Genomic DNA, 27,443 nt, shown 5'->3' with positions numbered 1-27,443 from the left:
ATTACATGTTATTCTTTTGTCTAAAATTACATGTTATTCTTTTGTCTAAAATGACATGTTATTCTTTTGTCTAAAATGATATTTTATTGTTTTGTCTAAAATGACATTTTTATCTTTTGTCTAAAATGTCATGTTATTCTTTTGTCTAAAATGACATGTTATTCTTTTGTCTAAAATGACATGTTATTCTTTTGTCTGAAATGACATTTTATTCTTTTGTCTGAAATGACATTTTATTCTTTTGTCTAAAATGACATTTTATTCTTTTGTCTAAAATGACATGTTATTCTTTTGTCTAAAAAGACATTTTATTATTTTGTCTAAAATGACATTTTCTTCTTTTGTCTAAAATGACATTTTATTTTTTTGTCTAAAATGACATTTTATTCTTTTGTCTAAAATAACATTTTATTCTTTTGTCTGTAATGACATTTTATTCGTTTGTCTAAAATGACATTTTATTCTTTTGTCTAAAATAACATTTTATTCTTTTGTCTGAAATCACATTGTATTCTTTTGTCTGAAATGACATTTTATTCTTTTGTCTGAAATGACATTTTATTGTTTTGTCTGAAATTACATTTTATTCTTTTGTCTGAAATGACATTTTATTCTTTTATCTGAAATGACATGTTATTCTTTTGTCTAAAATGACATGTTATTCTTTTGTCTAAAATGACATGTTATTCTTTTGTCTAAAATGACATTTTATTATTTTGTCTAAAATGACATTTTATTCTTTTGTCTAAAATGACATTTTATTTTTTTGTCTAAAATGACATTTTATTCTTTTGTCTAAAATGACATTTTATTCTTTTGTCTGTAATGACATTTTATTCGTTTGTCTAAAATGACATTTTATTCGTTTGTCTAAAATGATATTTTATTCTTTTGTCTAAAATTACATTTTATTCTTTTGTCTTAAATGACATTTTATGACATGTTATTTTATCTGAAATGACATGTTATTCTTTTGTCTGAAATGACATTTTATTCTTTTGTCTGAAATGACATTTTATTCTTTTGTCTGAAATGACATTTTATTGTTTTGTCTGAAATGATATTTTATTCTTTTGTCTTAAATGACATTTTATTCTTTTGTCTGAAATGACATTTTATTGTTTTGTCTTAAATGACATTTTATTCTTTTGTCTGAAATGACATGTTATTCTTTTGTCTGAAATAACATTTTATTCTTTTGTCTGAAATAACATTTTATTCTTTTGTCTAAAATGACATGTTATTCTTTTGTCTAAAATGACATTTTATTCTTTTGTCTGAAATGACATTTTATTCTTTTGTCTAAAATGACATTTTATTCTTTTGTCTGAAATGACATTTTATTGTTTTGTCTTAAATGACATTTTATTCTTTTGTCTTAAATGACATTTTATTCTATTGTCTGAAATGACATTTTATTGTTTTGTCTGAAATAACATTTTATTGTTTTATCTTAAATGACATTTTATTGTTTTGTCTGAAATGACATTTTATTGTTTTGTCCGAAATGACATTTTATTGTTTTGTCTGAAATGACATTTTATTGTTTTGTCTGAAATGACATTTTATTGTTTTGTCTGAAATTACATTTTATTGTTTTGTCTGAAATGACATTTTATTCTTTTATCTAAAATGACATGTTATTCTTTTGTCTGAAATGACATGTTATTCTTTTGTCTAAAATGACATGTTATTCTGTTGTCTAAAATGACATTTTATTATTTTGTCTAAAATGACATTTTATTCTTTTATCTAAAATGACATTTTATTATTTTGTCTAAAATGACATTTTATTTTTTTGTCTAAAATGACATTTTATTCTTTTGTCGAAAATGACATTTTATTCTTTTGTCTGTAATGACATGTTATTCTTTTGTCTAAAATGACATTTTATTCTTTTGTCTAAAATGACATTTTATTATTTTGTCTAAAATAACATTTTATTCTTTTGTCTGAAATGACATTTTATGACATGTTATTTTATCTGAAATTACATGTTATTCTTTTGTCTAAAATGACATTTTATTCTTTTGTCTGAAATGACATGTTATTCTTTTATCTGAAATGACATGTTATTCTTTTGTCTAAAATGACATGTTATACTTTTGTCTTAAATAACATTTTATTCTTTTGTCTTAAATGACATGTTATTCTTTTGTCTGAAATGACATGTTATTCTTTTGTCTGAAATGACATTTTATTGTTTTATCTGAAATGACATTTTATTGTTTTGTCTGAAATGACATGTTATTCTTTTGTCTAAAATAACATTTTATTCTTTTGTCTGAAATGACATGTTATTCTTTTGTCTGAAATGACATGTTATTCTTTTGTCTAAAATGACATTTTCTTCTTTTGTCTAAAATGACATTTTATTCTTTTGTCTGAAATTACATTTTATTCTTTTGTCTGAAATGACATGTTATTCTTTTGTCTGAAATCACATTGTATTCTTTTGTCTGAAATGACATGTTATTCTTTTGTCTAAAATGACATTTTATTCTTTTGTCTAAAATGACATTTTATTCTTTTGTCTGAAATCACATTGTATTCTTTTGTCTGAAATGACATTTTATTCTTTTGTCTAAAATGACATTTTATTGTTTTGTCTAAAATGACATGTTATTCTTTTGTCTAAAATGACATTTTATTCTTTTGTCTGAAATGACATTTTATTCTTTTGTCTGAAATGACATTTTATTCTTTTGTCTGAAATGACATTTTATTCTTTTGTCTGAAATCACATTGTATTCTTTTGTCTGAAATGACATTTTATTTTGTTGTATAAAATGACATGTTATTCTTTTATCTGAAATGACATTTTATTATTTTATCTGAAATGACATTTTATTTTGTTGTATAAAATTACACTTTCTTCACAAAACGCTCGCATTTAATGGGTGCATCTCAAGAATATCAATTCTTTTCATATTTTCTTCTCTTTCCATGTTATTGATACAGGTGTCTCTCTAATGTATTCCCCACTTTTCTTATGAACGATCATTCAATTATAAATAAAAAAAAAACAATGAGATACAAAAATCTTCAATCTATTCTCATCATTTATTTACACTTTCTCTTCTTTTTCATTTACAAATTATACTTATTTACGTCTGCTTTTTTATTGTTTTGTTCATTTTGTAATTTTCCTACCTCTATTAATGACATCTGGATAAATACAGCATTTCCTTCTCTCCCTGAATATAGAAAAATATTATCAATCAATGCAAAAGAAGCAAAAAAAAAAAAAAAAGATTGCTTTCGAATTCATTTATTGTATACCTTATTCTCGTAAGCTGGCAAGATAACCAAGCATTACCCGAGTTAAATTACTAAACATGTACACTGTTCGTTGTAATTCAGTCTAAGATATCTATTATTATGCAAGTTATGCGATAAGCTGATATACATATTTCAGGAATAATGGACGTACCAAGAAACTAAATATAGTTACATCTTACACGTATTAAAATAACGATTCGTTGTAGTTATGGCACCAGAATCATGACGTGTACTTCTGTAAGATAGTTGTGCTGATACACTTTTATTAACGATATCACTGTTCGACTTGGTTATTATCGGCCTGCAAGGCTAAAACAATATTAAAGCTGAGTAAACGTTTCTTTCCACAACTCTTTATTTACTAGCAGGGCGCCCGACGTTGCCCGGTCGTAAAATATGTCTAAATATGGCATTTTAATTCATGCAGATTTTGTACTTATTATTATAAAATCAATTCTCTATTGTTTATTATATTGCACCTAATATATAGTAGTGATTTTAAGTATTAAAAACCATGACTTGGGTACCATCAGCTAAAATTGAAACCAAGACATTTAACACTCCAGCTTAATACCTACTATTTGAGTTGTCATCACATGGATATAAAATAGCTAAATAAAGAACAACTTTAATGTACAAATGCATATATAAATATGCATGCAAACAAAAACATTTAAGTCGACTTACATGTTCCCGTTTTTTTTTTTTTTTTTTTTTTACCTCTTAGCAGTAATTTTTACCAGCTAAAGACCCATAAAAGAATGGTTCACTAAAAATACAATTATTTTACTCACCTTGCACGCTACCTTGTGATCTTGCATCTTTGAGGAGACGCAGTTTGGGAAAAAATGGAGACAGACAGATATACCGACATAGTGAGTTTTATATATTAGATTTTATTCACATTAAGTACATGATAAAACATTTATTAATTTGGGGATTGAGTTATTTTTGAGAAAAATTCCATTGAAATTGTTCTAATTTGCAATTGACTCTTGAAGTCACTCATCCATCAAGTTTCTGTCTATCAGAATATTATATTTTGTTTAGTAACACCCCATTTCTGTTTTTATACATTCTTTTTTTTATTGCATTTTCACTCCAAATAAGGCACATTGCCACTTTGTTGTAGGGGGCTACTATCAGGGACATAAGCATCAGGGATACTGTGTAGGAAGTTAGCCAGCAAGATGTCAGTTCACGTCACACTTAAACTTCTGCATGTCAGTACAGTCGGGGAAGCAGGGTCCCGGAAGGGAATTCCAAAGTCTAGCTGTTCTGGGGAAGAAACTACTGGAGTAGAAGGCTCTCTTGCATCTAGGGATCTTTGCTGTGAAGAGGTGGGATTTAGCTGCTTGTCGGGTTTGTCGGGGGTATTTACATCGAGGGGGCACAAGTGCTTGCAGTTCGTCAGAGCATTCACCGCTAAAGTACTTGTAGAACAAGCAGAGGGATGCAACATTTCGTCGATGTGACAGAGGCTGACGTTTAGCTGACAGTTCAAGACCTACTCTCTTTTGAACCTTGTCTATGAGCGAGAGACTTGTGACAGATGCACCAGCCCAAATATGACAACAATACTCCATACATGGGCGAATGATGGCCTTATAGAGGTATAGGATACTTTCAGGCGTTAATAGCTTTCTAGCACGGTAGAGAGAACCTACCTTCTCCGCAGCGGTCCTGGCAATGTTCTCAATGTAATTGTTCCAACTCATGTTTTCTGTGAACGTTAGGCCGAGGAGTTTAAAAGATGTACCTTGAGATAAAAGTCATTGGCCATTGCTATTGGCAGTAGGAAAGGTTTCTTGTAATTCACACTTCTATCACTCTTTCTCTCTTTATGAACAGTCATAGGTGATAAAACAAATTATAAAACCGGAGCGATCCATTATAAACAAGAGAATATCAATAAGTAGTAATACTATTTAATCCATATCTAGAAAAAGAGACAGGAGAGAAATGTAAAGCAGAAAGAGACAAATCTCGGTTTCATATTTCATCTTTTCTTGTGTGTGTATACGTGTGTGTATAGGTGTGTGTGTGTGTGTGTATATATATAAGTTTTAGTCAAATGTGCCAATATTTTTTGCTGAACATTTCAAATTCCAGTCCGTGACTCCACATCCTCGAGGTATTGACTATCTTTACACTTCGGCTCAGCATAAGGTTAGGAAGAATTATTTTTTAAACAAAATACAAAATTATGTAAAAGTATACTAGCAGAGAGACGTGACGTTTCCTGGGATTAAATGAGGATCAACAAATGTTCCAACCCATGCATACTTTTATTGTCGTTGAAAGCAATAAAATCATCCATTTTCAATCTGATTCTCTGCTCTAATTGGGGACCCAACGCAGTCTGTCTAGAGAAAGCTTCGTATGTCTCCCTGAAGTGAATTAGTCTACAATAAACTGTAATCTACATTGCAATGTAGACAATTTTATCAAATTATTTTTTATATAAGGGCTTGGATTAAAGTTTAAAATCCAAAAAAACAATAATCATGGTTCAGTTTTGCTATGAATAGAAACACTCATTTCAAACGTGCCCCTCTATTATTAAAGAACTTACTATTGATTTTATACGCTGAGACATTCTGTTTGTATGGTAATAAAACTTCTCAAATGCATTGATGATGTTAGGCTGTACAAGGTGTTAACTTTGGTCAAAATTGGACTTCCTTCTTTAATCGAATGTTTTCAATTATAGATTTTCGATACTTATCGGACGCATTCCGATAAAAACCCTATCTAAGAACACTTAGATACATAAATACATTTGCATAAAATTTTTAAAAAATTGGCTCAGTGGTTTCAGAATCCATAGGGAATTAACTCAGAGGCACACACATCGTGCCTTTTATATATAAGTAAATATATAATATAAAAGTATATGCGATATATTTGCATGTACTAGAAGCTCTATGTGCTCTCGGCTCATCTTAGCATTGTTTACAATCGCTCTGGACTTTGTTATAGGATTAAGCTGTACTGATTTTGGAGGTGGGGTTGGGATTGCGCAACTATTGTTTTAGAATTGATATAGCAACTCTTACAGAGGGGATCCATTGTCTCTCATAACTGAACAGAGGCCATACATGCAAAGTTAACTAATACAAATCGCAATTCTTTGAAAAAAATTATTTAGTAACATTTACATTTGAAGATGATGTTCTAACCCTTATGCTATCAGCACAAGCTTTTACTACTGAATTAATTTCGTGTAATCATAGAAAGCAAAGTATTATTTAATTTTCATGATATTTTTAGTATTGATCCATTTAAGTATTTTATAAAGAATACACTTTTAATTTTTTAAAAATAGTAGAATTTATATTATTTGGATTCTTTGGTCTAATGTTTTCATCCTGAGTGTTATTCTCACAACGTTTCGACCAATGTTACGCCTAATCTTTTTCAGGTGTATCTTATCGAAATGAGAATCTTTCACTCGGGAATCCGTACGGAATTTCTAATGGATTCCTTTAGTTAAGCATGCCCTGGTTTCATCAACCATGATCAAGTAAAAATTTTGAGTAATTCACAATTGTATCCCCTGTATTGAAGATTGACCCTTTAACCTCGAGGAGAATGTCGCTTAGAATTGATTTTTAATCTGTCCTTTATCTGTTACGTCATGACTTATTGCGGATTAAATGAATGATTCTGTTTAAATTTCCATACAGAATCCAGGATTCAACAAAAGCATTCTCGAGTTCAAGGTACACCTAAAAAAGGTTGGTAGATATATCGGCTGAAAAGTGAATACACTCAAGATGAGAACAGCAGTGCAAGTAATCCAAATAATACGAATTATCAGCCTTCATCTAAAAAATTCAGAAACTGTTTGAAATTATTTGGAAGGTTATTTCTAACTTGTGCAGTAAAGGCAAAAACACTTTTGTTTAAGAACAATCATCTTTTTTTTTTTTTTGATAGTGACAAACCAAACAAAGGCAATTATTGCATTCAATCAAATATATATTACAATTCCAAATACAACAAAGAGATACTTAGTTCGTTTCTCGTGTGATTTTCAAAAAAACAGTTGCTCTGGAAAGTGTTTTCCTTGTTTAAGGAAGTCAGTTTAGCAGAGGTGAGGTGCGCTTCTCTTTTTTTTGTTAATCAAAATTAACTTCCTCCAATATTTAAAGAGTTCATGTCCTACATAACTAATATTCCTGATCAATCAAGTGCAGAAGAGATACAGACAATTGCACTTAAGATGATACTAAAAAGAGCTCTCGGTTGGTTTCAATAAAAAGCAGGGCAATGTTGGCAGCTGGTTTGGCTGCCCCATACCCAGCATTACAATCTTCAAAGAAAGAAAATTAAGTAAAAAAAAAAATTAAAATTTCTTTTGTGAGAGTTTATATAGAACCTCTTCTCTTAAGTAAAGTATGTAAAAAGCAACATAAATTATAATAAATTCATTTATGCAAATTGCCAAACATCTTATTCAGAATATTTCCAACAAGAGTAAAAGTTTGACAAAATTTTAAATTGGGTTAGTTTAATTCAATGGTATGTGCTCCCACAAATTCTTAGCACTGGTGCTCTCTCAATGTAAATGCCCCCCCCCGCTAACCCTCACAAATAGCAAATCACTGAAAAGCTTCCTCAATGCTGGAGAGCATTTTACTTTAATAGTGTCTTCCCTCGAACTGCTAGATTTTTTAATTTCCCTGTTTTCTGCTTCCCCAACTGTACGAACATGCAAAGCTTAAAAGTAATGTGAACAGATATCTCGCTGCTCAACTCCCTTCTTAGATTGTCTCTATTGGCAGTGTCCTTCATTCACAGTAGCACTTATGTTGCTCAACTCCATACTTAGGCACAATGCCTATAAGGACGTTAATTCACAATATCTTCATACCTCTCAGTAGCAGCACACCTTGTTTGGGGTGAAAATGGGTAAAAAAAAAAAAAACAGCAACAACAAAAAAAATTTTTTTTAAAAAGCATATGAGCAACTACTGTTTCTTTTAATATGACTTGGGAAAAAAAGCTAGAAATTATTTTTTTACTCCAATATTTAATGTGGACGAAACTAAAACTAAGGCAACCTCCAGAGCTCTATCGATGAAAACATTCCTTCCTACACACTCACTCTCCCTATTTTATATGAATGATCAGAAAAGGCATAAAAATCTTCTCAGAAAAAAAGCCGTCCTAATTTTGGAATATGCATCGGTGATCAATTTAATTAGAATATTTCAAAGAGCATGTGACCAGGCTTGATTTACGTTTAGCATTAGTATAAGGTTCAACTGGGTACAAATAATAATGGGGGAGGGGGAGATTATAATAGCATCAAATATGGCACTGGCTGTGTGCAGTCACTATTCACAGAACAAACATCCTTTTAACTTAAAACCTACACCCAACTTCCATTTATCTCCCTTGCATCCCATTTTTCATTTAAAATTACTTTAGACTCCTGCCATAGTTTCGCTGTCATATAGAAATTCTCTATAGAGAACTAGACATCTCTGAATATGATATGCTTCATTTAGACACAGGATATGAGAATCTGCTGCTGAGGATAGCGGGGCTACTTTTAAGTTCAAGGTATTGATAAAAGCCAGGGTCTAAATCCACCTGCAAATGACGGTCTGGAAAGCCTAATGAATAATGTCCATATTTATTTAGTAACAAAGCGTAGAATACAACAACACTTTTTTGATTGATAACATTTAGTCGTTGGTAAGTATCATTATCATTTGACCTGTGATCATTTGAAATCAGAATTTTATTAACCAGTCACATGTATAACAGTATATAATACATAAAATATTGTTTAATTGCATGCAGATTATATACTTATTATATATGTATATATACCTGTGTCGCTACTATAACATAAAAGATAATATAACATAAAACTTTGTATGTGAGTTTGTAAGTTCATTCCCTATGGATAGCTAAACGGTCAATTTTTTGAAATTTCACACAAAATGTATTGTGTGTGTGTGTGAGTTCGTTTCATATAGATTTCAAAAATAACTGAGGCGATTTTTAAGAAATTTCGCACGAATAGTACATTCGTGCGAAATTTCTTATGTGCAGTGTTCTTAGATTGGATTTGCATTGGAATGTCTTTGATAAGTATCTATAATCGAAAAAATCCAATGGAAGAAAGAACCTGCGATTTTGACTAAAGTTAACGCCTGATACAGCTACCAAGGGGTCAAAATTGAAAAAAAAATTGGAACTTGACAAGCGTAAGTCGACTTAAAATGCTCTCCTATGTATGCGCAAATATACATTTCTATCTTTTACAACGTTATTTTTAACTATTTTATATAAGGTTCTTTGATTTGACAGCAGCGTTCAAAATGTTTCTGTTTAGAGCACAATTCAACCATGATACTTGACTTTTGCATTTTAAACTTTAATTCAAGCCATTATATAAATAATAATTTTATAAAATCAATGGTAGGTTCTTTCCAGTGCAATCTAAACTACAATGTATTGTAGATTAAGTAGCTACGGAGAAACATGTGAAGCTTCTTCCTGATGCATGTCAGTGGGTCCCTAACTAGAGCAGGCAATTAAACAATTTGATTGAACAAATGAGCGATTTCACCGATTTCGATGACAATAAAAAAAGGGAGTGTGAAACATTCATTGATTCTCATTCAGTTCTGGGCAACATCGAGTTTCCCTGCTAGTTATATATATATATATATAAAGGTCACATTGTCTGTCTGTGGTAGGAACGGTATCTACCAAACTCCTCTGGTAATTTGTGGTCTACAAACTTGAAACTTAATATATAGGGAATTTAGATTCGTGGAACAAATTCGATTTAGTAAAAATAGCTGCTAAGGGGTCAAAATTGAATAAAATTTGGTACTTGTCAAGTGTAAGTCGACATAAAATACTCTTCTACGCATGCGCAAATATACATTTATACCGTTTAAAACGTTATTTTAACCTTTTTATATGTATAAGAACATAATACAGATAGTAAAGAATAAGGAACGATATGTTTTGATTTCGATTCTGATGGCATGCAAGTCCTGTTTTTGTCTTACTTTTGAAATCAATACTATACAGGGTGTTTCAAAAGTCTTGGGAACATAAAGATTTTTAATAACTCAAAAACTATTAGGAGTTAAAAAATGAAATTGGTACCGTTGGAAAGGTTAAAGTTTCAAGTTTTGTGGGGAATCTTCAAACTTGCTCAATATGAGCACCATTCGTCACACGGCAGACATCTAGTCGATTGTACATTTCCTTCCAAACGCGTTCCAGCATCTTGACGTCAATGGTTCCCACAACTGCCGTTATTCGAGCCTTTAGTTCGTCAATATCTCTTGGAAGGGGTGGCACATAGACTTGTTGCTTGACAAAGCCCCAAAGGAAAAAGTCACACTCAGTACCCCATATGCGAGTGCTATGCTTGTTAACTTTGCCATTCAGATAGAAGGTCGCCTCATCGCTAAAAACAAGCCGGTCATCAAAGCCGTTATCTTCCAACTTCTCTTGCATTGCAATGCAAAAGTCACGGCGAAGTGGCTTATCAGTGTCCTTCAACTTTTGGACCAACTTGAGCTTGAAGGTACCATTTGCAGTCGTTTCCTTAAGACACGCCAGACAGTTGCTGGAGCAAGCTGAAGTTCCCCGCTGGCTCTTCTCACTGATTTACGGGGGCTCTGCTGAAAGACTTCCGGACTTGCTCAACTGCATCTTCTGAAGTTGAAGGGCGACCTGTTCGCTTACTTGGGCACAAACACCCATCTTTCACAAATTTAGCATGCCATCTGACAATGGGTTTCCTTTCAGGGACTTCTTTTTTAAATTTCCTGCGAAATGCACGCTGAACACATGTCCACGATTCAGTCTTTGCAAATTGGAGGACGCAAAACGCCTTGTCTTGTTTAGAGAACGCCATTACTGCACATGGAAAGATAAGACGAAAATCATTAGTATGACCAAAAACTTGATTAAGCAAGCTTTAAAATGACACCAGTTTCATTTTTCTACCTGGAATAGTTCATGAGATATACGCATTTGTAATGTTCCCAAGACTTTTGAAACACCCTGTATATTAAACGCATTATATTAATCGATAGAAAATTGACACTATAATAATAATTATAGTATCTTCATGAATTAAAATCTCATACATGATATTTTACGCCCCGCCAGATGGCTTGCTAGTATATAATATATATATATACTGGATGGGAAACCCGACCTTGGCTGGGATTGAATGATGATCAACGAATGTTTCACACTCTCATATTTTTATTGTCATTCACATGTTTCTCGCAGTAACATAGTCTGCAATATATTGTAGTCTACATTGCACTGTAGAGAACCTACTATTGATTTTATGGTACTTGTGCATTTAACGAACCAGACGTAACTCAGCATTTGCTCGGCTTTGTCCGGCGCATGACGTCAACAGCCGGATAAAACCGAGCCTTGGCGATAAAATAAAAACAACGCTACAACAAAATAACTGTACAATGAAATTGTAAAATGTAGAAACAAAAAAATTAAATAAATAAAAAGCAAAAACCTACCGTCCATTTATGTTTTTTTTTTTTTTTTTAATTATTGTTTGGAATTGTTTTCTGTTTTCAAAATAAATACATATAAGAAAAGTTTTTTTTTGTTAACTTTTTTTTTTTTTTTTAATTTTTAACGTAAAAACAAGGAACAAGGATTATTTCTACATTTTTTTTCGCCAGAAACAAGGATTTGTAGAAAAGTTTGATAGAAAAGTAACTTATCTTGCCTTTGATAATATTTGTCATATATTTGTTTTTTGACAACTTTTTCGAATCTATGTGTACAGTAATACAAACCCCTTTTTATTTATTATTTGGTACAGTGACCAAGAAACCCTCCTTTTCGGCGGAGTCGTATCCACCGAAGACCCAGACCGGTGTCACAAGTCTGCCGGCGGTTAAAAACGGACTCGTCGATTTCTACCGTTATGGCCTGGGCCTCCAATCTACCGGGGATTCCTAAGAAAATAGTCCCTGCATATATTACGCAGGAAAATTTTCCAATCCACAATTGTGTGGCGAGAACGTAACCCACATCCGCGATGGAGATTTTTTTGTAGATGCCATCTCGAACGCCCATAAGTATATTATTTTTATTATACATGCGATGGTTAGTCGGGATTTTGAGAAGGTCCCAATCCTAATGGAGGCCCATCGACGACATGTTACACTTCCACACCTCCAACCGTAACCGTCGGAAAGGCTTGTTCTCTTTGCAAGTACACAATCCTGGCCAAAATGTAAATAAACACCTTTTCTCTTCTGCCAACAATTTCCGTTGCTGGCAAAAGTTTAGTGCAGCCTCTGGGGTCTGAAGCTGGTCCGCAAGGTTTGTAATATTCATTATTATTTCGTCAGTTATATTTTTAAAACTCTCTTCAAATAAGCGTTTCTTGAGTTGTGACACTCTTCCAATTGATAGCGAAATTCTCGTCTGCTTAATCGGCAACGCTCGGTTATATCCGGCTGCTGACGTCATGCGTCGGACAAAGCCGAGCAAATGCTGAGTTACGTCTGGTTCGTTAAATGCACAAGTACCGATTTTATAAAAAATATTTTATATATAATGGCTTGAATTAAAGTTTTAAATGCAAGAGTCAAGTATTATGTTTCAGTTGTGCTCTAAACAGAAACATTCATTTCGAATGCATCCGTCATATCAAACAACCTACTGTTGATTTTATATGTCGGTCCTTTCGGCTTTTGTAGTAATAAAACTTCTCACATGCAGTTAGACTGTAATGTGTTAACTTTAGTCAAAATTGGCTTTCCTTCTTTCATCGCGTTGTTTTGATTATCGATACTTATTGAAGACATTCTGATACAAACCTATCTAAGAACACTACCAGGCTAAACTACCTTCGTTTGAAACTTCATAAAAATCGAGATATAGAGATATGTGTGTAGAATTCTTTTGTAGAACAGTTGAGGTAGCAAGTTCAGTTCACAAGGAAAAGGTAAAGAAATGATAAAATGGGACCATAGGAATAAATAAAGAACTGGCTATATATATATATATATATATATATATATATATATATATATATATGAAAATTATGGAAATAATATTCCGACGTGATGGAGAAATGAAAAAGGAACAAACCACATATGTTCATCAATGTTTCATCTTTATTTCAAGACTTTCTTGGAATGATTAATCATTAGTTTGTTCTTTTTTCATATCTCTCTCTCTCTCCATATATATATTTAATTATAAATTATAAATGATTTTTTTTATATACCTACAAACACTAGTGTCTCATGTTTTTGCAATCATAAGCGCAAGAAGTGCCGTATGTCACTAGTTGAAGCCATCTTTGGTCCCACTAATGAGGAACTAAACCACTAGGCCATTGTCAACCACCATAGAATGAAAGGAAATTTTTTAAGATTCATAAAACTTCATGTTAATTCAGACGATCAGTAGTGATCCAGCGACAGGAAATCCTGATCTCACAACAAGGCCAGCTGAGCAACTTTTAATTTCCCAGACAGACAAATATGAATTTTATCGTTGATTCTACATTGTTGAGGATTAGAGCTAGGTTTACTATTGTATACTGTTTAGAGATGTAATTTTTAAAGCATGTAGTGTTTGAACTGTTGCGTTCCAATGAATCAAGGAATAGTCGGGCCAGTGCAAGGCTCAGTGTTACTCTATTTTTCTCCATAGTAATTATATTCAAAGAAGGTGATTTTTGGTTATATCGATGATGCTTTTGATAGAGGATGGAGAAATTGATTTTACTTAGTAGGAAAATTGAGTCATTTCTGATAGGAGGTACGTTTGTGTAGAGGGGGTGAAATCTGAATATCATCTTGTAGTAAGTGTTTTCTAGTTTATAAATTTCTTTCCTCTTCACCTTAAGTATCCTTCTTTTTTATTTTATATATTTGTGAAAATTTTTATTGGTATATGTTTGTCTCTGATAAGTTGTATGATAGCTCAGTGGACTATATTTTCCGTCAGTAGAACGCAACACGTATAAGATATTTATGGGAAACATATAGGCATTATCCTATATGTCAACACGTAAAGAATATATTAAAAATCATGATTGTAGACTTATTGTTTTTTATTCATTTGAACGTAACTCTCATATATATATATATATATATATATATATATATATACACACGAGGGGCGTGCAATAAGTAATGCCTCTGACCCACTTCCCATAGAAGTAGAGCAACGACACATGGCAGAGTTATTAGTCTTACTCTACATAGGAACCACTCAGAGTTATGCATTTCTCCCATCGTTTGATGCAGCTCTGGAGACCGTTTTTGTAGAACACTCCAGGTTGGTCCTCCAACCACGACGTGACTTCAGAAATCAAGGCTGCATCATCTGGGAAACGCTTTCCTTTCAAAAACAACTTCATGGCTGGAAAGAGGGGAAAGTCAGAGGGTGCAAGGTCAGGATTGTAGGGAGGATGGGAGAGGATTTCATAACCACACGCCCGTGCTTCTGATCTGGCGACATGCATGTTGTGGACCGGAGCGTTGTCCTGCAGGAGGAAGGTACCTTTGCTGATCTTGCCCCACCTCTTGATTTTGATAGCTTCCCTTAATTTCCTCAAAAGTGAAGCATAATAGGCTCCTGTAATTGTGGTACCCTTTGCCAGGAAATCTGTCATCACTACTCTGTCCTGGTCCCAGAAGACTGTGAGCATGACCTTGCCAGCAGAGGGCTGCACCCTTACCTTCTTTGGAGTGGTGAGTCCAAGTGCTTCAACTGCATTGATTGGGCTTTGGTTTCTGGATCATAGTGATGGACCCAGGTTTCATCCTGTGTAATCAGTCTTTTGAAAAACTTTGACTCATCTTCTTGGCACATCTCCAAATTCATCCTCAAGCACTCAACACGTTCTCGCTTCTTGAATGGTGTGAGCAACCTGGGAATCCATCTGGCAGACACCTTATGCATATGCAAATGGTCATGAATGATAGTTTCCACAAACCCTGTACTACTCTTGACATCTTGGGCTATTTGGCAAATAGTAATGTGCCGATCTTCCAAAATGGCAGCCTCAACTTGACGGACAGATGCCTCATCAATGGCAGAAGGGGGCGACCAGGTCTAGGAGCTGTTTCCACAGACTTCCAGCCATGTTTGAATTGACGATACCAGCGTTTTACAAGGTCATATGATGGGGCATTATCACCATAAGTTTCTTTCATTTCATCAAAAGTCTCCTGTGGTGTGCGTCCTTTCAAATACTAAAACTGGATCACTGCTCGACATTCAACAGGCTCCATTTCACACCTGACTCAGTTCAAACACCTGTAAAACAGAAACCACAATTAGTTCAGAACTGTAATTTGCCACATAACCCATAGAGATATAAATCATTGCACATGCAAAATTTCAGCTAGATCAGACAATTGGAAGTGGGTCAGGGGCATTACTTATTGCACACCCCTCATATATATAGCACGGTTGCACACGTAGGTTTTCAACATCTTTATTAAATGAGGTGTTCTATCACCTGTCTACTTAGATGGTTTATTGTATTTTACTTACCCGCACCAGAAATGGACTCTCCAAATAGACGTAAGCATTTATGAAATCGTTTCTTCTTGGCAACAGTCTGCAAGCAAAACCATTTTGAGGGAAGTTCATGATCTTTAATGTAGGCCTTCTGTCTGCAATTCTATCTATTGCAAAGATTCACACCGCCACCAAGATCACCACCACCCATTCGACCATCAAACTTAAGTCACCCCACCCCCATAAATGATGTGTGACCATTTATGGAGAGACGATTCTGTAGAATTTATTTTTTCCGTACTTCTAAATCTGGGCAAAGATTTTGAATGATTAATGGTGTTTGCGAAAGAATTGTTTTTATTACCAATTGCATTATTGGCGGGAAACGCTCTTGGCATTTTTCTACGTTTGGATGCTCTTTTTCTTCGTGATCAATTACACACATTTTCCTCTATCTTTCAACTGTATCTTTTCGTGTGTGCGTGTGTGTGTAAATATATATTTAATAATTTATAGATGAAATAGTTATCCACGGATACATGTTTCCCCGTTACTACGGCAAATCAGTGTGATTGCTTATGACAACATTAGAACCCAGATCACAGAGCTTGTTTTCGCATGCTTTATTATGCTAAAAATGCCCGTCTGAAATTATGTACTAATTTATCGCTTATCAAGTAATGTCGTATTATATATATATATATATATATATATATATATATATATATATATATAAATATAAAGTATCACTAAAAATAAAAAAAAGTATTGTGACCTATATATTATATGCATATATATATGAAGCAAAATTATTTATTGTATTACGGCAGTTGTTCTAAGAGTCGGATTAACAGCAAATTTGGAATCAGCACGTTCGATCCAATGCCCTTGAACCTTTTTAAAACTCACTATTCAAAATGTTAAAATAAGATTATTAAAAAAAGTTCTGACATTTTTAGCATTCACTTTCGAAGCCAAGTGAATAACATCTAAACTGTTTCACTACTAAATGGACTAATAAACATAAAAGATTATTTTTATTCAAAACATTGGGTAATCCAAGTACGCACATGCTAAGATAAACGCAACTATTAATTCAGTATGTTTACAAAAGAAAAGTGTCAGAATAGAAGAGGAAATATATGTCAGCGAAATCTTTCTCTGTGTGAAGCATGGCCATTGGCTAATGGACACTTCAACTCACAGACAGGAATAAAAATGAATCTGAATTATTAACTATCTAAATTAAACATTAAGTGGATATATAACGAGGCCAATAGCCATTAGTCGCGTGCTCTCGTGTAATGAATGAATGCGTGAATGTAGAATTGACATGAAATTCTTAAAGATAAATTAAAATGACCGAAAAATGGGCTGAAATGACTTAAATAAATAAAAAATAAATGACTTAGAATGACTTTAATGAACTTAAGGATGAATTGAATGACCTTAAGAATGACTTGAATGCTTAAAAAATAACTGGAATCCTTCAAAAACAACTTGAATGATCTGGAGAATGACTTGAATGGCTTTGAGACTGACTGGTTGTAAAGCGGGTGATCATTTGACATTAAATTAATAGAGAAAAGTGATCCCCCACTTTATATCACAAAAATTATTTTATTTAGGGAATTTGAAACGTTATTTTTGTATTCAGGAACCCCAAAAACCAATAAATAGTGGTATAATAAATATAAAAAGAAATAAAAAGTACATGTGTTACGGACCGACCGACTGAGTGACTTATAGAGTTGCTTGCACACGACTAAAAAAACTATTCTGTGGTATGCATTTAAAAAAAGACTATTCTCCATTGATCGGTCGGTCCATAACACATTTACTTATTAGTTACAAACAAGTGCAGCATCGGTTAAGAACAGATACTACAATTTGATCTTAGCCATGTGGCCAAGGAAAAGTTACATTTTGAACAAGTTTCAGAAAATTGAATGGATAGGTAAAAATTTATGGGGCAAAAAGTGTCATTATTTGCAATTTTTGTACATTTTTGACCCCTTATGAGTCCCTTGGAATGCTGAATACCAATGACAATGGACAAACTATGCAGTTTTACACCGTGACACATGTATATTTGAATTCAGCACCATGGGAGAGCACTATATAGATATACATATCAAGTTTTTTTATTGAGAAATATGAAAAAAAGGGCATTTTTAGCACTAAAAGTCCTCGGGGGGACGCAAAGCAGAATTTTGCTAGGGTCACTCATACTGAATTTATATTAAGAACAATGCCTTGCACATTTTGAACAAGTTTCAGAAAAATTTAATTGATAGATAAAAATTTATGGGGCAAAAAGTGTCATTATTTGCAATTTTGGTACATTTTTGACCCCTTATGAGCCCCTTGGAATGCTGAATACCAGTGACAATGGACAAACTATGCAGTTTTACACCGTGACACATGTATATTTGAATTCAGCACCATGGGAGAGCACTATATAGATATACATATCAAGTTTTTTTATTGAGAAATATGAAAAAAAGGGCAAAGTACCCATGAAGCCCCCCCCCCAAAAAAAAAATAATAGCCAGGCTCGAATGCGTTTTTCTTTTTTATATTGTAATTTTAACACCAAACAAGTCACAGAGCAACTTAGTTGTGAGAGTCTACTATTTGGGACCAGATTTGCAGGGGCACTATTTATGGAGTTGGGCAGCAAGATGTCTTTTCACATTCCACTTTAATTTCTGCATGTCAGTAAAGTCAGGGAAGCAAGGGCCCGGAAGGGAATTCCAAAGTGCAGCAGTTTGAGAGAAAAAGTTACTCAAGTAGAAGGCTTTAGAGCATCTAAGGATCTCTACAGTGTAGAGGTGGGATTTTGTTGCTTGTCGCGTTTGTCGAAAGTATTGTCGTCGAGAGGGTACTAGTGCTTGGAGTTCGTCAGAGCACTTGCTATTGAAATACCTTGTAAAAGAAGCACAAGGAGGCCACGTTTCGGCGATGTGACAGAGGTTGAAGTTTAATTGATAGTTCAGCTGTACCCTCTTTCCCACAGAAGATATGTTGAGAGCCTGTCTCTGATCTCTCGATGTTTTTGTGGCAAGTGCTCGTCTGATCTCCAATATGTGGGCCTCCTTGCTAAACTTTCACCAAAAACACTCGTCTCGCTGAAACCACTATCAATAATTTCCTCCACTCTTTATCTGTGCCTAAACTTAAACGTAAATTGCATGAACAAAACTTCTTTCTTAGAACCACCCGCCTGTTGAACTCTCTTTCGTTTGCCAGATTTCCAACTGACTACAATATGGCCGTCTTCAAGTCCAATGTAAACAAGTTCTTGATGAACCGTTCCCCTTAAGTAATCCAATTTACCAAATTTCCACTACTAACGATTACTACAATAATGTCCCATTTACTACCGTACACTCATTAACTCTTATCCTCGAATTGCCTCCGGACCTTAATAAGTGGTGACTCCATTGTAAAAAAAAATGTATAATATATTTAAAATATGGTAAACAGAAAATAAAAATATTTCCGCTGATTCATCACAAAATATATTCTGATGTTTCTTCTTTACGGGAATCTAAACTTAGATTTATTTTGTATTTTTCGTCGCCTTTGTTATTCTCATCTTTTTAACAAGATCATTATTCTTAAAAGCTCATATATAGTTGTATAAACCTTCAATTAACTAAAAAGAATTGTTTGTTAGTTTGTTTTAGCTTTCTCCTATCTTTTGTCAGTGTTTAATTATATTTCTTTGTGCAAATCTCTAAATATCTTCTTTCAAATAAAACTTATAATTTGGTTGTTTTTTATTCAATCTCAAATCTGAGAAATGTATTTTTATTTTTGTGTCTAATTAAATAATGTAATCCGTTGGCTGATCAATTTTATTTTATTTCGGTTGTAATTAAAATTTTGTTATTAAAGCTGATCATTGGTTAAGTGATTGTATTTTACCCTCTCATAACAAACTAATTGTGGTCAGGGTATGAGATTAGATAATGAAAAAACATTCAAAACGTTTATTAATTGTAACTTATAAGACAGTTTTAAAAGTGAAAAAGATTAAATTATACTTCATAAAATTGTCTAATATAGAGTCCGTCTTAAGATATTATGCAAATTACATAAACTATGGTCATCTTCAAGTACAATGTAAACAAGTGCTTGTTGAGCCGTTATCTTAAATAATCAAATTCTATCCAATTTCCAGCACTAACGGTCACTATGCTGTTGTCTAAGGGACCAGGTTACACTTATTTATCCTTAGCCTTGAGTAGCCTTTGGCCCTTGGGTATTCATTACTCCGTTGTCAAAAAACAATAATTTGGATTTGCTGTAATCAATTTTAAAGTTTTAATCCAATTTCAAGTTAATTTAAAGAAGTATTTTTTTAAGTTAGAATTCTTATAAAACTTGCCATCTAAAGTTTTGTCATTGTAATATTTTTGACATGGTTGTTCTGTATATAATCACAAAGATTTGGACGATTATATTTATAGCCAGGGATAATAAGAATGAACCAATTAAGTACCAGAATCGTTGTATAGAATATACTGAATCTCTTTGGATTTTTTTTTCAGTCATAACTTTTCGTCTTGTCATAAGATGAGAACTACACTGTTGATCCTGACTGGATTAATATTACTATTTTTTACCGGGTATTTTTTACAATCCAAATCTGTTTGACTAGATAAATGTTGCTGATTGTTGCTTGGAACAACTACATTCACAATTGGATACTCTTCTTTGCTCTACAATAGCTATTTCCTTTACCATCTCTTTTTTTTATTATTATTATTCTATTACAACAATGGCTCTCCACTGCAATATGGTTCGAATGGCACACAACTTTCGGCATTCTTTGACCACAAAATCAACAAATTTCTAAAATTTAAAGATCTAACAGACTATTTTGGGATACATCACTCCCTTCAGCTCTGAGTACTCACCAATAATGAAAATAGCGGAATGAATATTTGCTGTTACGAAAACAAAAATTCTCCGATAGGTTATAGCAGTTACACTGTTCAACAACATTCGGAATGACTATATCACCAATCAAGATGAGGAAGCCGTGGTTCAGATTGTTTCGACATGTGCTGAGGGTTGACGATGATACTGTTGTAACGATTGCTTTTACATTAGAAATTGTTGAAAAGCGAACAAAAATAAAGCCGATGATGTGATTGGCAGACGATCTGCACACTGATCTCTGTAAAACTGGCCTCCAACCTTGTGATCATGCCAAAGAGGGGTTAAAAGACTATTACTGTGGACCTTATGATAGCTCAAGATTCATATAAACAAGAAAGAAGAAAAGTTGATCACATTATCGACAGCTATCTTAGAACAAAAAACGAACACACATATCTTTGAAGCAACAACATCTGAATACAGCGACCCATTTTCTTAATAAAAACCAAGAATCACTTATTCATCACTTCTGTTAAATATTTTACTTCAACGGATATCTTAAATTACTCCAAAAATTACTGTCTGGACACGCGTATTGACAGCGGCAGCAATAACAACTGTATGCAAATGACCGAGCTGTATGCGAGGTGTCACAACGAGGAAAAAGGAAAGAAAAAATATTAAAAAAAAGGGAAACTATGCCGAGAAGGACAGCTAGACCTATTACAAATTTGGGCTGAAAGCAACATGGTCGGACAAAGACAGAGTACCATGTGTTCGACACGACAGAGTCTTGTTAAGCACATAGGAGTACAAGTCTTTTGGACAAGAGACGAGGCGTTATTCTGGAAGTACCTTAAATAAATGTCTACTTTTCCACTGAAAAAAAAAAACTAGTTTAATTCTTTCTTTGGTTTTGTTTCCTTGTGAAAATGTCCACATGTTCACCTGTGTATAACGGTACACTCCTAATAAGACTTCTTTTATCTTCATGATTGATTTCGATTTTAAATTCAATGTGGATTAGAACTTGATATCCATTCCATTATCTTTTTCCTGTAAACATTTTTTTTACAAAAGTATGTAGATAACATTAGCTATATAAGATTTAGCATTGTCAAGCAGTTTACTTTGAAATTATAAGATTGAATCTTGTACAATTCAAAGACTATATCCAATCAACTACTCAATTTTATTAGCAAAAATAACAAAAGACAGTAAGTCATATTTTCAGCGGATGATAGAGACTATGACTTGATTTTGGGAGGAAAACTTCCTGTTGACGATGTTGTATGGCAGAATCAGGTTGCCTCACACCTTTCCTGCTCGAGTGAGGAGAGATTTAGTCTTTGATGCCGTTCATTTTGGGTAATTAGGCTAATTTACTTATTTGAAACAAAGGGAAGATTGAGAACGTACACACCGATGAAAACAGCCGTAATATTTTAAAACTTTTGGAACATGGTAACCAACTCAAATCGTTAGATGATATTGATCACCCTGTTTAATAGATTTTGCCATCCCAGCGGTTTCCAAGATGAAGCTTTCTTTTTTCTTTTTTTTACACAGTGATCACCACTTATCAAGGCCCGGGAGCCACTCAGGGATAAAGGTTATTGCAAGTACATTACGTTAGTGTGGAGACTTGATGAAGTGTTTACTTACGGGGGCGGTTCATTAGGAATTTGTTAACGTTGGACTTGAACACATCCAAGTTGTAGTCCAGTGGGAAGCAGGCAGACGGAACAGAGTTTCACAGGCGTGCAGTCCTAAGAAAGAAGCTTTGTTCATGGAATCCACGTTTTGATTTAGGCACAGATATAGAGTGGGGGAAATTTTTGACAGTGAATTCAGCTAGACGGGTGAAAGAAATAGAAAAATAACAGAGTAAATATATGGAACTGGCCATGAAGCTCAACTGAATATGGAACATAAAGAAAACAACATAATTGTATTTGTACCAGCGTGTTGTTGGTATATGATGGAGACATGTTGGTTACGTCAAGAAAAGAACTCCCAACATATTATTCTTGCAGAATTTGATACCATTATTAAAGGAATAAACTTAACAGTCTTCATCTTTCTTTTTTTTCTTTTTCTTGTTTTTCTTCTTTTTTTAACTTTCACCCCAAACAAGCCACAGTGCTATTTTGATGTAGGGGACTACTATCTGAGACATAAGTTGCAGTGATACTATGTAGGGAGTTGAGCAGCAAGATGTCTGTTTACATTACACTTGAACTTCTGCATGTGACTACAGTCAGGGAAACAGGAACCCGGAAGGGAATTTCAAAGTCTAGCAGTTCTGGAGAAGTTTTTATGACATCTGTGGATTTCTACTGTGTAGGGGTGGGATTTCGCTGCTTGTCGGTTTTGTCAGGGGTATTTTTGTTGAGGTGGTACAAGTGCTTGTAGTTCGTTGGAGCATCCACCATTAAAATACTTGTAAAACAGGTAGAGGGATGCAACATTTCGTCGATGGGACAGGTTGAAATTTAGATAACAGTTCGGGACCTATTAGGTTGATGACTCTCTTTGAACCCAGGGGTGAGACTAGTAGCAAATGCACCAGCCCAAATGTAACAACAATACTCCATACATAGGCGAATGGTGGCTTTGCAGGAGTACAGGATACTTTCAGGCGTAAGTAACTTTCTAGCAGAGTAGAGAGAGCCCACCTTCTTTGCAGCAGCCATTGTAATGCTCTTGATGTATCTGTTCCAACTCATCTTCCCTGTGAACGTTAAGCCGAGGAGTTTGAAATAAGTACTTTCAGGTAATGTATCTTTAGCCACAGCTATTGGTGCTTGAGAAGGTTTTTTGTAATTATTAAATGAACATAGTCTTGGCAGCATTGAATGTGACCATCCATTTTTGTTCCCGTTCCACTACGGACTGGAGGTCTTCCTTCTGCCATTGCCTTTGATATGTGTTCATTCATTTTCTCCTCATGCCCGTTATAGAGCCTGGTATCATCAGCAAATATGCCCTGTTCAGACACAATTTTATCAGGGAAGTAATTTATGAATATCAGGAATAATAAAAGTCCAAGGATCGAATCTTGAGGTACACCTGCATTTATATCATTTTGTTTTGATGTACGACAATCGAGGCAACCTAGATTCTTCTCTTATTCAAGAAAGATTTAATTAATAAATAGTAATACCATAGAATCTGATTTTCATGAGAAGATCATCGTGCCATATCCAGTCATATATATATATATATATATATATATATATATATATATATATATATATATATATATATATATATATTAAGATCAGTTGACTTTATAGATACACACAACCTTATATAAAAACTGAGTAAGTTTTGCATTAAATATTGTCTCCATTATAAATTCATAGCACCACTTACTTACGGTCATAATTTAAATATTAACTGATAAAATTAAACAAAAAATTAAACCAAATAATAAATCAACAAATAGATAAGAGATATTATATAAAAATCGATTAAATAAATAAATATGAAAAGGAAAATGTCTGTAGTGATAACGATGATAATAAATACAGCTTTTCTGCTTTACAGCTGACCCGTTCCTACAGCCATTTTTGCTTTATGGCATTTCAATGTTCTTCAGGACATTCTTTGGTCCCTTTTCTTCTGAAAAAGAGATGATATTCTCGAAATGTTAAGACCTCCACCATCTTAGTTATATCACACAGTAAGTCTATGTTTACTGATTTGTATTGTGATTATCTTGAAAATTAAATGGATATACGAAGTTATAAAAAACAAAAAACATAAGATTTTCTGTCGTTTGTCCACTTTTGTTCAAACGTCACGCCAATACAACAGCCGGTTCCCTGCATTGCTGTAGCCTTCTTATATTTTCCATATCTATTTTCCAACGATACTTCAAGTAAACTACCTTTCTTTATTAAATAATTTAATTCCAAATTTGTACTTATATATTATGAGGATATTCCAAAAGTAAAGTTTTCTTTTGTTTTTTTACTCCAAAATTTGGAGAGCTATAAAGCCAGGAATTATACCATTAAAATGAACGTATGGTTTTTATGTAGTTACCGCCATTCTCAATGCCCTTGTGCCAGAAATTCAATGACGCATCTATGCTTCTGACGCACGTCCATGACAATATTCAAAATGCTTCTGAGACCCGTCCATGACAATATTCAAATAGATTCATTGCCTGCTCTAATTGAGGAAGCTTTATATGCCTCTCCGCATTTAGTCCACAATACACAGCAGTCTCCATTGCACAGGAGAGAACCTACTGTTGATTTTCTAATATTATTTTCATATAATGCCAAGTTTAAATGCAAAAGTCAAATATCATGGTTCGATTGTGCTCTAAACAAAGCATTAATTTTGAACGCACCCCTGTCTTATCAAATGACCTACTGTTGATTTTATATGTAGAACCCTTCTGTTCGTCTGGTGATAAAAGTTCTCAAATGTTCTTGTGATGTTACCCTGCGTGAGATTGTTAATTTTGGTCAAAATGATATTGTTCCTATTATCAATTTTCGATATTTATCTTAGGCATTCCGATATAAAGCCTATCCAAGAACACACCCAGACACATGAAATACATTTGTCTGAAATTTCCAAAGTATCGAGCCAGCCGTTTCTGAGTCCATAGGGAACGAATCTATACTCACAGACACACAGGCAACATACCTTATATATGTGAGTGTGCAGGATAAATTCCTGAACTAATGAACCAATCATTATGAATTTTAGAAAACAAATCCTAGGTGGATAATATGGACTATATTTTAATCTAACTTTATGTCTGAATTATGTGAGATTATAATAAGTTATTAGAACTCAATTTATAAATATTTCCCAAATTTACATTTCTTTGGAATTTTGGAAAAAATTTTGTTAATCCAAAGCAGGTCGATATGCATGGCGGGATAGAAAGTACTGGCCACTAGATGAGACACAGAAAAAGAACTGCTATAAACATAATAAATTGTTATAAACATACACACATACATATATATATGTATGTATATATTAGTCGCTTTATCACTGTAGATCGTTCTTGTACCATAAAAACTCAAGTGTATGAGAAATTAGTGTTCAAGCTTAGGTAAGAAAAAAATTTTAACTCCTGATTAGTTTTAAACTGTATACTTAACATAAAACATTACACTCCCCTCCCCCCAAAAAAAACAACGTATGTATCCATAATTATGTTTATACGATAATAGAGCTGGGAAAGTTACGAACTAAGAATTTATCTCAGTTATGTGTAAAATAGTAAGTTGTAATTAATTAACAGTATATTTTTTACAAAGGAATCACCACTTGTTAAGGCCCAGCGGCCACTCGAGGATACGGGTTAAAGATCGTACATTGGTCAAAAGGACAATATCAATAACTGTTAGAAGTGTAAATTTGGTAAATTGGATTACATAAGGGGAACAGTTCATCAAGAATTTGTTTGCATTAGACTTGAAGGCGGCCATATTGTAGTCAGCTGGAAAGCAGGTAAATGGAAGAGAGTTCCACAGGTGGGCAGTTCTAAGAAAAAAGCTTTGTTCATGGAATCTACATTTAGGTTTAGGCACAGATAAAGAGTGGGGGAAATTATTGATAGTGTTTACAATGTTTCTCAAGAATGTTTTGTAAGGGGGGAACCATAGATTGGAGCTCAGACGAGCACTTGCCATGAAAATAACGATAAAACGGACACAGGCTCACAACGTTTCTTCTGTAAGAAAGAGGTTGCAGAGAAGAGAAAAGGGCATCCCCCACTAGGCTATGAAGTCTATTCTGAACTCTGTCAAGGCAGGATAAGGTCTTCCTAGCAGCTCCTGCCCAAATGTGACAGCAATACTCCATCCTTGGACGTATCTGGCTCTTATCTAGGTAGAGAATTGCATCAGCAGGTAGATATCTATTGGATCGATAGAAGAATCCCATCATTTTTCCAGCGACCTTGGCAACGGATTTGATGTACGTATTCCATTTTAGATTAGGAGTAAAGGTCAATCCCAGAAAATTGTCAAAACATGGAGCCTCCCCAAGACGGGAGCTATTCATTTCAATTGATGTCAGATGGAGAACAGAACGTTGATGATGTAAAGATAGAAGCTTCGTTTTAGATGCATTAAAAGTAACCAGCCACTTTTTCCCCATTGTATCAGAGGAGAGTGAATCAGAGAGAACTTGGTCGTTTACGGCCTTTGATTGGCTGCGATAGATAGTAGTATCGTCAGCAAAAATGTCAATGAATGATCTAAGGATGTGATTTGGAAGATCATTAATATAGATCAGGAAGAGTGTTGGACCCAGGATGAACCTTTGAGGGACTCCGGAATTAATACTATGAGCTTCAGATTTCTGCCCATCAACTACTACTCTCATGAACCTATCAGAGAGAAATGATTTAATAATTGAAAAGACATTTCTAGCTATACTATAGCTGGAGATCTTGTGAAGTAGACCTTTATGCCATACCCTATCAAAGGCCTTTGATATGTCAAGAGCAATTGCCCTAAACTGTTTAAAGTAATGTTTTGTCGTGAAAAAATTCAAAACCGGTCGATATGCCATGAAACAAATGAAATAAAATCAAGTGGATGATGAGAAATTGGTGTTCAAGCTCAAGTAAGAAAAAATCTTTAAACTCTTGATTTTGAACCATCTACGTGTAACGTTATGCACATTGATGCACGTGTTAACATGTAGACACTGTGGACCCACACATTGTAGACTCAGTCGCAAAGGACACAGTGAATAGAAAA

This window comes from Euprymna scolopes, chromosome 7 (genome assembly GCF_053919585.1).
Source record: "Euprymna scolopes isolate OS-2025 chromosome 7, ASM5391958v1, whole genome shotgun sequence".
Taxonomy (NCBI): domain Eukaryota; kingdom Metazoa; phylum Mollusca; class Cephalopoda; order Sepiida; family Sepiolidae; genus Euprymna; species Euprymna scolopes.
The sequence above is the reverse complement of the archived record's forward strand: the minus strand, read 5'-3'. Positions refer to the sequence as shown.